Genomic DNA, 13,876 nt, shown 5'->3' on the forward strand with positions numbered 1-13,876 from the left:
TTTTTAATCCTACCAGGAAATCTGTTTCCTTTTAAACGAGTTCAAAGCAGAGCACGTAACGGGCATTTAGATGTAGGGACAGTTTGAGAGGCCACTTTTACAAATGGTGTCATGAGGTGAGTCATGGTCAAGGATGCGGTTCTGCTTCTGGCAGGGTTATGAATGGGGCTGCTTTCTTAGCAAGCCAGGGCAGGACGGACCACCCGATTCTGTGTCAGTGTTGCAGAAAAGGCAAATTGCAACCGTTATTTGTCAGGTACCTCTCTTCTGGGCACCCCTTTGAAGCGAGAATGACTGTTCTGGCCCTTTGTTTGAATGAATGGCTTTTGGAACTGCGCTTCCAGTCTCCGTGACAGTGGCTTATATCGCTTCAGCGGCCGTGGATTAGACAGAGAAGGTGTGTGGGTATGTGTGCTTGTGTTTGCCTGTGCCGTTGGCGGGGGAGGGTCGGGGCGTGGGGGGAGGGGGGTCAAGGTAGCGGTTTTTTTCCTTGATGAAATATATGAAGTGCCATATGGTAGAGCAACCTGAGAATACCAGGTGTGCCCGCATCAGAATCTGATGTGCTGTTACCATGGAGACGTTAGCTCCCTCTGCAATGCAGGGCCTCTGTTCCCACCCAACCCTCCCCGCCCCCCACCAGGAGCTTACGTGTCCAACAGAAGCAGGTGCTCTGACATACAAAAGAAGTAAACCTTGAAAGCAAGCCTTTAGCAATTGCTGACTTCTTTTTCCTTGATTCTTCCTAGAGTTTTCTCCCTCTCTACTCATGGCTCCTACTTGAGCCCAAGGCCTTGGCAAAATAGTAACAATAGTGATATTTGTTAAGACAGTACTTTGTGTTATACGTATAATATCTGCCCTTTTAGAAGAGAAAACCAAGGCTTCAAGAGAATAGAAGATTTTTATACCGAAGTCTTAAATCTCATAAATAAGCTGTCCAAGATAGAACGTGAACCCAGATCCATCTGACTTCACCCTGTGCACTTAACTTCCTGCCAGGGATGAATTCATTCCATCTGGAGTATACGTTTTCAAAGAATCCTCAAACTTTTTTGCCCTGGCTGGACTTTTCTAAGTAAATGCCCAATGTACTCAGCGATGGGAAGAGACGAAGAGCTGAGAAGCAAAAGAAAAAGGATATGAAGCTCCTGAGGGTTTTAGAATAGCCAAGTAGTGACTTACCAACAGGACATGCCACAGCCACAATGGGAACGAATAGCTAAGACTTACGGAACATCTGTATGCGTCATTCATTCTTCCATTAAATACATATGAAGCCCTACCTTATTCCAAGCACTGTTCTGAGTCCCGAGGATACAGCAGTGAGCAAAACAAATGGACAAAAATCCCTGCTTGGGGGGACTCCCTGGGCTCCCCAGTCTGTGTCTGTGTCAGGCATTTGGCCCTGGGAACTTGGAAAGGGGTAAACCACGGTCCTTACGCTGACGTTTAAGAAGCCAAGACAGATGTGCAAGAACTGAAGTGTAATGCACTGCGGTAGGTATGGAGAGAGGTACAACGTGCTGTGAGCGGGGGATGTGGGTGGCTCCACGGTTTTTTCCTCACTAGCTTAGATGACTGAGGCCCTCAAGAGATCCCAGATCCACTGACCTGCCTGGAGGTTCTCTGGGGGCCTCATGACAACTTCTAGGAAGTCGGAACCCCCTCAGGTAACACCTACTGGCAAAGGCCTTTGTCATGTAGTGATCTTTATACCAGGTCTCCCTAAGTTGTGCAACAAGCAATTGATTAAGTATAGAATTTTACAGCTGCTTCTACCTCATTTCATTTCTTTACATTTCATTTTGCTCATTCCAGCTCTTCCTTCCACTTACTAAGCTCTTTTTAAATGTTTCAATAATCTTCAATACAACCTGTCCTTCCCAGCTTTGGGACATCTAGAAATTTGATATCTTCAGTTTCAGCTTCTACCAAAACATTGGAGAACAAAGTCATGTACAAGGTCCTTTGGCATGATATTAAACCTTCTTTCCAGTCCAGCACAGATCTACTAATTAATGCCCTTTGACACAGTCATTCCATTAGCCAAGAACCCATGTAACTATCATTCAGGTTCACTTTTTCTACCTTGTCCATAAAGACATGGTTGGAGATGTTGCCAAAAGTCTTGGAAAAGATCCTTCTTCCACCCCCAAAGGCACATTACACACACCCACCCACCCACACCCACACACACACACACACACACACACACCTCTACCTTGATAGAAGGTTGGGGACATTGCAATTGCTTTAAAATTCCAAATGAAAGATGAGAATACCCAACTATCTGGCTCTAGCCAGCCTAGTAAACTCAGGCCTGTTGTTTACACTTGGGTTTTGTTGCAATGGTGCCAAACTGTCAGTCAAACACAAATGAAATGTTACCAGACAACTGTCCCATTTTGTTTTATTAATTTCTGAGTAGACAGGCATGGTATCAGAGCAACACATAAACAAAGTTCAGTGTTAGCATTAAATAAAACTTAAAGCAAAGCAAATCTAACACATTTTAATGAAATGCACAGCCATGATTGTACTGACTGGTAATTAAATAGGAGTGGTAAGACATCCACAAAAATTGAAATAACTTTCTTCCACAATAAAAAAAATCCCTGGGGTGAGAGGTAGGTAAAGAGAGGCCCTAAAAAAGGAAGACAGGAAAAGGGAAAGGGAATTAGGACCTAGTAAGATGAGGCATAAGAGTGGGTTTTGCCCTTCTTTAAATCAAGCAATTCCAAGCACTATAGTGCTTCCAGTCCCTGGAGGTGGCTGAATTTACAAGCTAGGAATTTGGACAGGGAGAGCAGAGTCTAAGAATATCTGTTCGGTTCTTCAAAAAGAAACCAAAGAATTTAAAAAACCAAATCAACTAAAATCAACCAAAGCTGATTCTAGGAGGATTATAAGATACGAAGGTGAAAGATCGTGCTTCCTTCAAGAATGGCAAGCAACAGGAGAAAAACAGGCTTTCCTGTGCAAGAGTTCTTCACCCGCGAAGCGAAGAAATAGGTGATTCAATTAAAATCATCCAGGAAGCTTTTTAAAAATTCATACACCTAGATCACCCCAAAGTCCACAAAATCAGGATCTCAAGGGAGGGTGTTCAGGCACGTGTATTTTTAAAAGCTCCCCAAACGGTTCTGACAATCACCCTAATTGCTTATCTGGAACTTTGATGTATAACAGTTTTACACCTAGGGATGATTCCGAAGTGCAGCCGAAGGAGAGGAAAGATTGGGGAGGGCAAGCTGAGGACGTAAATTACACCAAGCGCCACAACGTCAATACACGTAATAAAACGTAGTCAGACTGCTTTTCTACCACCTACCTCCCACAGAAAGGGCACTCGGACCGACAGGGCGGAAGTGGTGATGGTTTTGATGCAACACGAACGGGCGGAGTGGGATGTCAAAACAGGAGGTTTTAGAAAACCCGAGAGCACTGGGCACTTGAGTCACAGGGATACAATGTTGTAGGAGGTGAAAGGAAGAGCTAAAACAGAAATGGGCCTTTTCAAAATCTAATCAGACTAACCTTGCCTCCAGTCGCCACGTGCCACAGCAGTTCCCAATTAACTCCCTTTCAGTCGGTCCCTTCCTCCTCCCCCCCTTCACTGTCATACAGGTGGAAACTGAGACTGGGGAGGGGGCGCTCTTTCCACCTCACGTGCGGTGTGCCGTGCCATTTAACCTCCACCCTACCCGGCGCTTTGTGACCTGTGTTGTCTAAGTCGCCGACAAATGCAAACACACTTAAATTGTTCTGGTCACGGTTCTGAGAGATTTTAGAAGGGCTGACTGAGGTTTGTACAGTCATTCACCTGTAGGTGCTTGCCTGCCGGCTTCCCCTCAGGGAAAGGAGTACACCTTACATGAAAGGCTCCCTGGGGCACACAAGCCATCATCCCACTTATTTGTCATCCTATTCGTCAGCCGCTCGTGAAACAAGCACCTTTGTCTCCCCCATGACCACCCCAGCCCCAGAGGACTGCAAACATCTATTTTGCCTCTTTCTGTTGTCTCCCAACTACGGTCCTCTGCCCGGGAGCTCTTCCAGTCACTGCCAACCATTTTATCACGTTCTCATTGGTCACTGACCTCGGAACGTGAACTCTCTGAAGCGCAGAAGAGGGGTGCTGGGAAAGTCAGTGGCTGAAGAAAAGTCCGCAGTTCCCACAGGCAGTGCTGGGTTATTTTTATCAGGTGAGCGCCACGAGGACATCAGAAGGCCGCGGAATACCCACAGCACAGCTCGCCCTGTTTCATGTCTCCAGCATCAGGAGTCACCCACCTACTGTCCCCTCGCACAAAGGCTGGAAGGAAACATACCGCGTACTACATACAGGTTTTATTTTAAATCAAATAAGCACAGGGTGCAGACTATTTATAAAACAGAGACACGATCTGCCTTGGCAGGAACCGTGACTTACTATAGTGCTGAAGGGCTCCTGGTGCTCTGCTGAGGCTACACAGTAAATTTAAATAGGTTGCCTCCAGCACAAAGGTGGCTGGAAGGAAAACGGATAGAAAACTGAATTAGTTTTCGTTCCAAGATTGACCACTCAGGTTCTGTTTCATTTCTGGGTCTCTCAGATGGGGTACGATTTTAGGAACAATGAAGGTGTTTTCTTTTACAATTAGCAAAGCGGCAATTCCTGTCTAACATTTTTCACAAGTGGATGTTGCGAAGAGAGTACTGTGGTCAAGTCCTGCCATGTGATCTTGGGCAAATCACCTCAGCAAGCCTCCGGCCTTTGACAAGAAAAATAAGAGCACAAGACAAGGTCTCTAAATGTCCACTCCACCCTAAAGCTGTCTGGCTTCCCAATTCCAAAGTTTCCAAATAAGAAAAAATGAGAATTAAAAGCAGGAAGCCACACTGAAAGGTCCAGTCACCCACCATGCTGAGGAAATGTGAGGTGGACAGTTGCATGGGTGGATGGACATCACCGGTGGCAGAGTCTATCACTGTTCCCAATTACTCAACCTCTTCCCTGGAAGAGGATTGTACATCTCTACCTACTGCCATGGGACACCTTGGGAAGAGAATAGTATTTGCCAGTTTCACTGACAATGGCTTGGTGACCAATGGAACACAGAAGTAATGCGCACGCCGTCAAAAGTTAAGAACTTCTGAATGCTTCTGAGCCCTCTTGCTCTTTCCCCTGTCATGAGAATGGGGGGTGGGGGGCAGCTACTGAAGGCATCACGGATGTCAAAATGAAGACCATGCAGGGAGCAGAATCACAGCCAAAGAAGAGCTGCAGATGGCATAGCTACATGGATAAGAAATACAAGCCACCAGAATGTTGGGTTGCTTCATTATCTGTCTTACCTAGAGAGAGCTGACTGATCCACCACCCACCACTGGACATATCTGATAAAGACTCAAGGAATGACAAGTATTGCTTGGCTATCACATACTGTGAGAATGGAAGCTCCTGGCCACAGAAGCTTTATAACTCAGGCAGCACCAGGGATGCTGGAGAGAGAAAACAATCCAAATATGTAACGCCAGCTACCTCCCGTAGGATTCTGGGGATGGCAAGACACTGCCATCACGGCTACGCCCTCAACTCACTACATATCTGGCTGGAGTCCAATGTGACGGACAGAGACCCTGGTCTTACCATTACTGCCTGATTGCTAAATTCCTTTAGGTCTATGGGAAACCTTGATCCTGGACAAGTCATGGAACCTGTGATATCTCTTGGTAGTTCTCCATTCACAGAGGTCTGTGCTTATATTTTCTGTGGTTGTTCATCTAATGAAAACACGGTCTTTAAAAATTTCTCAAAGAACAAATGGATTCTCTAGCTCAGTATGAGAAACACCGGATTCAATGATCTGTAAGGTCCCTTCCAACTCTGAAACAGGTCAATCTTAAAACATTAACTAATCCGGACATAATTTTCCTCACCATTTCACAGGTGAACATCATATCTATTAGTGGCACACATCAACTTGATGCAGCAAATTAGGGCAGAAAAACAGGTGAATTTTCCAAATGAACAGACAGCATAATTTAGGTAAAATGAACATGGTTGTAAGGGAAACCTGTCCTTACTAAATCAGACTTTGTTCAGAAAGTAATGTGTTTGTTACTTTAAGAAGAGAAAAAAATCAGAACTAATTAGATTTACAATCTGTGAATATAGTCAAAATAAAGAGCTCAAATCTATTTTTTTTCATTCCTATGTAGCCTGAGGGCAATAGCCAAAAGAAATTACTATTAAGTGTGAGTAATGCAAAATAGATTGTGTGCGAATTTCAATCTGAAATGTGTGAATTTAATATACAACTGTAAATTAAGAAGTGCCTTTTGATTTACAAAGTAGGCTTCGTTCATATGTAGAAAAAATGCTATCCTACAGACACCTCCAAGACAGACTAACAGACAGCACGTAAACCTGGAAAAACAAGGGGGGAATTCTATAGCCCTGGGAAGCCACCGGGACCGCAGAGCTGTGCACAGCCGTGACACACCCGCATCAGACAGCTGGGAGAGGAGATCTGTTGCTGGGTCTCCACAGCCGGCTGTGGCCAGGGCAGCCACCATCCCGGTAGAGAACGCAGGCAACACTGTTTATCAACACCACAATAACTGGGAATCACAATCAGATGCTTTGAAGCCACATGGAAATAAAAGAAAATGAAATTTGTGTTTACCAAGGCCGTGTCCATAGACTAGTTTTGCTCTAGGCTTTCTGCTTAGGAGTGGATTTCAAATCCAAGCTTTGCCACCATCCTGCAGTGAACACGTTTGTTCACATCCGGGTTCCTCAGGGCGGTTTTGCTTACAGGGTCACATGAGGAACGATTCTGATATGATTACAGGTTCTCCTGGCCCACTGCGGATGGGAGAACCTACAACATAGCAAGTACAGGAAGCAACGATTACACCGCTCCCTACTCTCACAGAGCTCACCGTGAGTGAGGAACCAGTGGTGTTAAAGAACTTGCTCTAATAAAAGGCAAACCATCACTCAGATACAGGTCACCAGGAAGGAGATGACGGCTATGTCTACCTGGTTCGTGTTCCTGCCCTTGCCCCCTGCCAAACTCCTCTTCATGCTTCAGAACATGGCTGACATCATGTCCTCTGGGAAGCCTTCTTTGTCCTTTTCCTCCTCCACACCACTTCTCAGGCACATACTCACTGTTACTGCCGCACAGTATTGTGTGATGCTTTGTTTCCAGGCTTTCTCTAGCGGGACAAATGCCTTAAAGCAGGCGTTCTAACCAGAATCTGCTGGGCATTCAGTAAGCGGAATGACTTAATAAAGGTCTAAATAGACCTACAAAAATAAGCTTTGCCTAAGATTCAAATTAGAATAGATGGAAAAAGTAAGTCTTGGCTAGATCCTCCAGAGTCCCCTCCTGAATAATGCCTCATGCATTACAAAGAAAACCTTGGAAAGTTCCACTCTATGGAACCTGAGACCCTCTGACATCATGTAACACTTTTCCTCCTGGTGAAAAGCAATTGGGGCTACCATACGGTATCTCCAGTCTGCAATTCTTTTTTTTTTTTTTTTTAAGATTTTTATTTATTTATTGGACAGACAGAGATCACAAGTAGGCAGAGAGGGAGGAGGAAGCAGGCTCCCTGCTGAGCAGAGAGCCCAATGCAGGGCTCGATCCCAGGGCCCTGGGACCATGACTGAGCCGAAGGCAGAGGCTTTAACCCACTGAGCCACCCAGGCGCCCCCGGTCTGCGATTCTTAAGCAAGGTACACAAGGATCTGTGTGATCCTCTAGAAGGTATGCATGTGTTTGCAATCAGACAAAGAGCATGTAGCTTGTAAATTCCCGATCTAAAGAGCCTCTTTGTTGAGAAATCACGCTTGCTTTTCTGTTTCTATCGTGGATGGGAGAAATGCGATCATGTGCGGAGGCAAGAGAGCTCTAATTGGGTGCTGCCACTAAACCCCGGATTTTGGATCAGGAAAGGTATTAAAAGAAGTGAGAACAGAACCCTCGCTTCCTCTTGCCCCTACCACATTTGCTAGAAAATAGCTGAACAGTTCTCACAAATGCCTGGCAAACACTTCCATGTACACGTCTACAGGCACTAGGTAGGCCATGCCAATTCTGGGGATCAGAACCCTCTGGACAATTAAGGAATCTCGCTTTTGGCAAAAGGCTGAAAGCAGTGTGGGCACTGCCTAGACAGAGCTCAGGCTGCATTTGTCAGGGAGTAAAAGCGTGGTGCAACACTTTGGTCTAGTCCGGTGTCCGCAGATTTCTACTACCTGCAGTAAAAGTACTGGAGGAAAGTCTAGCTCAGAAAAGACAGTGGCTCTAATTTTGACAGATCCCCAACAGCCATTCACCGCGAGTCAAAAATGGCTCAATGCAAATCAATCTGCCCCGTTCATTATGACTAGCAAGGGTTAGGAATAGGATTCATCACTCCATCTCCCTATTTCAGAGGGACTGACGAGAGCTAGACCAGGCATCCAGAGCTGCTTTACTTACCGAGAAAAAAGAAAAAAAAACAAAAAAACAAAAAACTCACACAAATTAAAAACTAACCAGTGCTGTGCTGGTAAACTGGCTCTCTCAGGGGGTGTGCCAAGGAAGACTCGATCTGTAGTGTTCGCTGTATAAAGATGCCCACTGAGGCCGATTCCAAGCCAGCTGGCTCTGGGAAAGCCTGTTACATGCCACCTTAGCTCACAGTTACCGAGGATTCATTGCAGTGCCTGAAACTGACAAGCACTTGAAATTCAGTATCTCGTTTCATCTCCCTAGTGGTCCTATCTTATTATCATCTCCATTTTCAGGTGGGATAGCAGAGGCAGAGAGAGGATAAGTAACCTGCCCACGGTCCAGCAGTTTGGAAGTGACGGAGCTGGGGCTAGAACCCAGGTTTCTGGCGCCAGAGCTGACGTTCTCACAGTACCATTAATGCCTCTTGTGATCCAACCAACAGACCTCTTGTGTAAACGGCTACTAGATCTCCAGCCAGACAGCAGGAGTGAGGCTTGGACCAGAGTATACACAGTGCAAATAAGACCAAACATTTGTGGTTCATGACAGCCTTCAGCTAGTCACAGAATACATGAGGATTCCTTCCCTTTGAAAACTCCATACCCTCCTTCCTCGAGTCTCCCTTCTAGTCTGCCTCTCAGACCTTAACACTTTGCTGTTAGTAACTACGGCTGCTTGACTCTCGCTTCTCCCTTCAACAGTTCTGTTCACATTTAACTGAAGAATCCTTCTCCTCCTTCATGAGCGAGGAGAGGCCAGCCAGGAGCGGCAGGGCCTTAGGCGTCACCGAGCCAATGAAAAGAGAAGGGTGACAATAGGCATGTCTGCAGAAGATTTTAACAGAAGCTGCAGAAATGGTTGTGGATGTCAGCACAGGGATCCCTGACAAGTGAAAAGGAAGAAATGACAGTGACATTCACATCGTATCTACAAGTCAGGAATTACTTTAAGACTGAGAAGAGGAAAACTCACAACAGAAATTACACCTGTCTCAAGGCATTCGAGGACCATCATGACCAGATTGTGCAGAATCAGGAACTGTCGGTGGGACTGGCTGAGAACTGGAACTCCTGGGCACCTGTGGGTCAGGGAGGCAGGCCGGTGGAAGACCCAGTTCCTGACCTCAACTAGGGGTTTCCACTGTTCCAGGATTTTGTTGCCAAAAACTGTGAGTCTCTTACTAAAAACTCTAATATCTGCAACTTAACCTTGAAATAAATTTCCTATTTCTTTAAAAACCTTCCAAATAAAGCAGTTCACAGGCTTAGCCAAAGGTAAATGAAAACATCTGCATAATTAGTGAGCATGATTTTTTAATCATTTTTAATGGAGGTCAAGACTTACAGCTGCAGCCAGTGATTTATTTCTTCCATTTGGATCTATATACGCTTTTGTAAAGTGACTTTTTCACCACAACAGTCATGAAACTAAGCACTGAAATACACTGAATCACTGTGCCCAGTGAGGAGGCCCTGGCTCAAAAAAAGACCAGATAATATTTAACCTCATGGCTCTCAGTACAAATATTCTTCATAATTTTTAGAGGGCATTTTGTACCAATAAAATCATCTGTCAGTGTTTTCATATTTATAGTCTCTAAATTTTCTAACTTTGTGAATATGGTTATAAATTATATATAAATACTACTGTAAATTACAAATATTCTACAAAATATCAATAGCATCAGAGTGGAAAACTCCCAAACATCTTACTGATGGAGAGGTATCATCCCAGAAGTTTGCAGAACACTGCTGCAGGTTACCAGTGACGATGACCAGCACAATCTTGCCCTAGGAGCCAAATGAAATGAGGTCGAGTCCTGACTGACTTATAGGCCAAGGGCTTTTGGGAGATAGAAGAGCAGGTGCTAACTTGATTTCTATAAATAGAAAGTTTTTTAAAACTACCTTAAACTACCTTAAAAATCTTGTAAGTGTATTTCCTTTGTAAAGTAAAACAATTATCATATGGAAAAATACAAGGTAAAAGGTAAAAGCATCCTCTCATGCAAGAGGTTTTATATTTGGGTTTGAATTTTTAAAAAACTGGTTAAGTGTTAATTCTTAAAAGGAATTCATCAGTCATAAAAATTTTTCCTAAAGTATTTAAGAGTTCATTTACAGCACAAACTAGCAAAATGTATAAGAAATCAGTGTGCTTTGAAAGTACAGAAAGATATTTTGATTTCATCCCACATTAAACAATTCAGGGGAAAAAATGAATAGTCTCCATGAAGCACAGGAACTAAAGAGGTTATTTCTTGTGATTAGCAAATGTGTACTGCGCACAATTCTCTAATGAGAACCCAAGAAAACGGTGCCTTTCTTTTCATGTATTTCTGAACGCGGCCTCTAGCTGCCTTGAGCAACCTTCCATCCATCCCTTCGTTGCTATGTTGCAGCAAATCTCTTCCAGAGTCACTCTGGTATATGACATGCTGTCCAATTAGCTGGCAATGTATTTCCTTTTACCTCACTGCAATGACCTTACTTTTTCTAAGAAGATTTCATACAATCACCCTGCTGAATTAAAACTACACAAAAAGCTGTGCTTGCAGAGACCTACTGCTAGGCAACACAAACCTGTTGAACTAAATCTCCAGTGAGAAACATTTTTGAAGAGAGATGAGAACAATTACAGGCGTTTCCCAATAAATTATTAATTTAATCCAGAGTACAGTAATGTCTTGCTGCAATTTGTAAGCACAGGTAAAAAAGATAATCTGTAAGAATTTAAGTATTTTATGAATGTATACATGCATATTCGAGTATGGGTGCATATTCATAATGTACGGGACAGATGTTCCCCCAAAACAGTTAACTTCGTTTGATTTCTGATCAACCCCCTTTTGTCACTGGTGCCATAATTCATAAATTTGGAAAGGTAGTACAGTTCACTGTGTTTGAGAGATCACACTGTTATTTATTACAAGCTCTTTGCAGAGACCTGCTTTGAAGAGAAACAAATGAAGCAAGTTCTTTCAGTAAAAGCAGAATAATTTATTACACTAAATTCAGAACTAGCTTAGATTTTGAAATATGGGCTCTGCATTGTAAACCGAACTAAAATATTTCATCCACATTTATCTTTGGAGGAAAGAAGTTTAGACTGGGGAAAAGCTTTTAAAAAAGGCTGATGGAATTCATGACAAGGGTTCTGAAGGCTGCTTGGAAATCAAATTGTTCTTAAAAAAATAACTTTGATGAGTTAAGTGCAAATGAATCAGAAACATATGGATTAAATTTCCCTTAAAATACACAAGGGTTTAAAAATTAGAGGAAATATGCTTGGTAAAGTACATTTGAGAAATGTTACAAAACATATTACAAAATGTTTGAAAAACAGCTTGAGGTATTTTACAAATTGCAAACGAAGCTTGATTCATCCATCTAATTACATAATAATTACTAACACTATAGTTTAGGATTTATGTTCTGTAATACAGTAGTCATACCATGATTAGTTATTTGTCTAAAAAAGTTATTAAAGATGTGCTAACTGAAAGCATTTTGAACATTCAGAACTAAACTCAGCTCTAGGGTAACACTTCAAATACAGACAATGAACCCGGGGCCAAGTTCATGGTGGGTGGCTCTCCTGGTAATTGACAGTGACCATACATACAGCTAATGACTCTGGAGCTGTCATCCAGTGGGCAGAGCGCTGTCGGGTATATTCTTAATAAAAATAACTGATAGAGCTTTATGTCACTTAAGCTGGTGGTCTAAATACAATTCATGGAAACTTTCAGAATGACTGGTTCCTGTAATAAAGTCTGTCCTGCAAAACAGGTGTGTATTTACAGTCTGATATAGCTCTGACAGTGACATTCCCCAATTCATTTTAGTTCTACAACACAAGAGCCTGTAAGTCTCCTGGTTTAAAAAAAAAAAAAAAAAAGGGCATTACAGTTTGGGCACCTGGGTGGCTCAGTCATTGAGCAGCTGGGTTCTGGTTTCAGCTTGGGCCATGATGTCAGGGTCCTGGGATGGAGCCCCACACTGGGCTCTGTGCTTAGTGGGGAGTCTGCGGGGGGAGGACGGTTCTCTCTCTCCTTCTGCCCCTCCCCCCCAACTCTCTCTCTCTAAAGTAAATAAATAAATCTTTCCCCAAAAAAAGCATTCAGGAAAGAAAAGGTAAGAATCATTAATAACCTCAGAAAAATGAGTAAATAGGACTTTTATTTCAAGATCTGAGTCCTCTTGCATTTATATTGTTTAAAAGTAATCTTGGAATACAGCAAAGGAAGAGGCTTTGGCACTAAACTGACCTAATTCCACGCTTCCTTCCACTGCTTCGGGGACAAATGACTGCAACAAGTCACTTTATAGACCTCAATCTCCTCTTCTGCAATAAGACAGTAATGGTATAGCTTACAGCTAATGTACAGATTTAATAAAACAATAAAGATAAAGTATCTAGCATACAGCAAACATTACAAATGTTAGTTTCAACCCATGACGTCAATTTATCTTATATATCTTATTAACAGTCACCATCTGGGGTGAATAGGCTTTATTGGCATCAGAGGATGAAAGGCCCTTAAGATATGTTTTTGCTGTCTGGCTTACTTTCTTTAAAGCCTATGTGCAGCATTCTTCAAGATCAAAAATAGATACAAGTCTCATTTCTCAGTTCAAAATGTGATCTTGAAAACACATCATAAAATTTCCCTGGCTCTTTCACCTAGAAGATAAGAGGACTGCACCGTGTCATTTGCTCCCAATTTCCTTTGCTCTGGGTTGCTGCTGAGCACCTCTCAAAACTTATATGAAAGGTCCAAAGAAGACCTTGGAAAAATTAGAATTAGAGAAGAGCTCACCATAAACTTCTCTGATCAGAAAGAGGAAAAGAAGTAGCCACTGAAGACACTGCTCCTGTCCCTTGATTCCTTTCCCACATGTCCTGGTTTGGCAGGAGCAGCGGTGGCGAGTAAGGAGCGGGCACATGCAGGGTAAATCCCTGTGTCTGTCTGCACCCGTTGCAGTGGCCTGAGGTCACGTCCAGCCAGGGAGGGAGGGAAGCACGCTGGCCCTCGCCTCCAGGATCTGAGCCTGAGTTGGTAGTTCACGCTTGTCCTTTCTGGCTATCCATTTGCAAGGCAGGGGCTGACACATGGAATTAAATTGATGCTAGGTGCTTTCCGGCTATAAATATTATATGATGACACGACAATATAATCAAGTACAAACATTGACTTCACACTTGGGTCTACCAAGAACACTTCTGGGAACCAAAGATAAAGCTAAGAAGGCCACAGCCTAGAGAAAGGACACAGAGCACTAAAGCTTAAAGACTGTACAGCTCCCTACTACTCCTTATCCCCATAGGGCTGTACTCCTAATTTATCTGTATTCTAATAAGCCGTTCAATGA

The sequence above is a fragment of the Meles meles genome, chromosome 14 (assembly GCF_922984935.1).
Source record: "Meles meles chromosome 14, mMelMel3.1 paternal haplotype, whole genome shotgun sequence".
NCBI classification, from domain to species: domain Eukaryota; kingdom Metazoa; phylum Chordata; class Mammalia; order Carnivora; family Mustelidae; genus Meles; species Meles meles.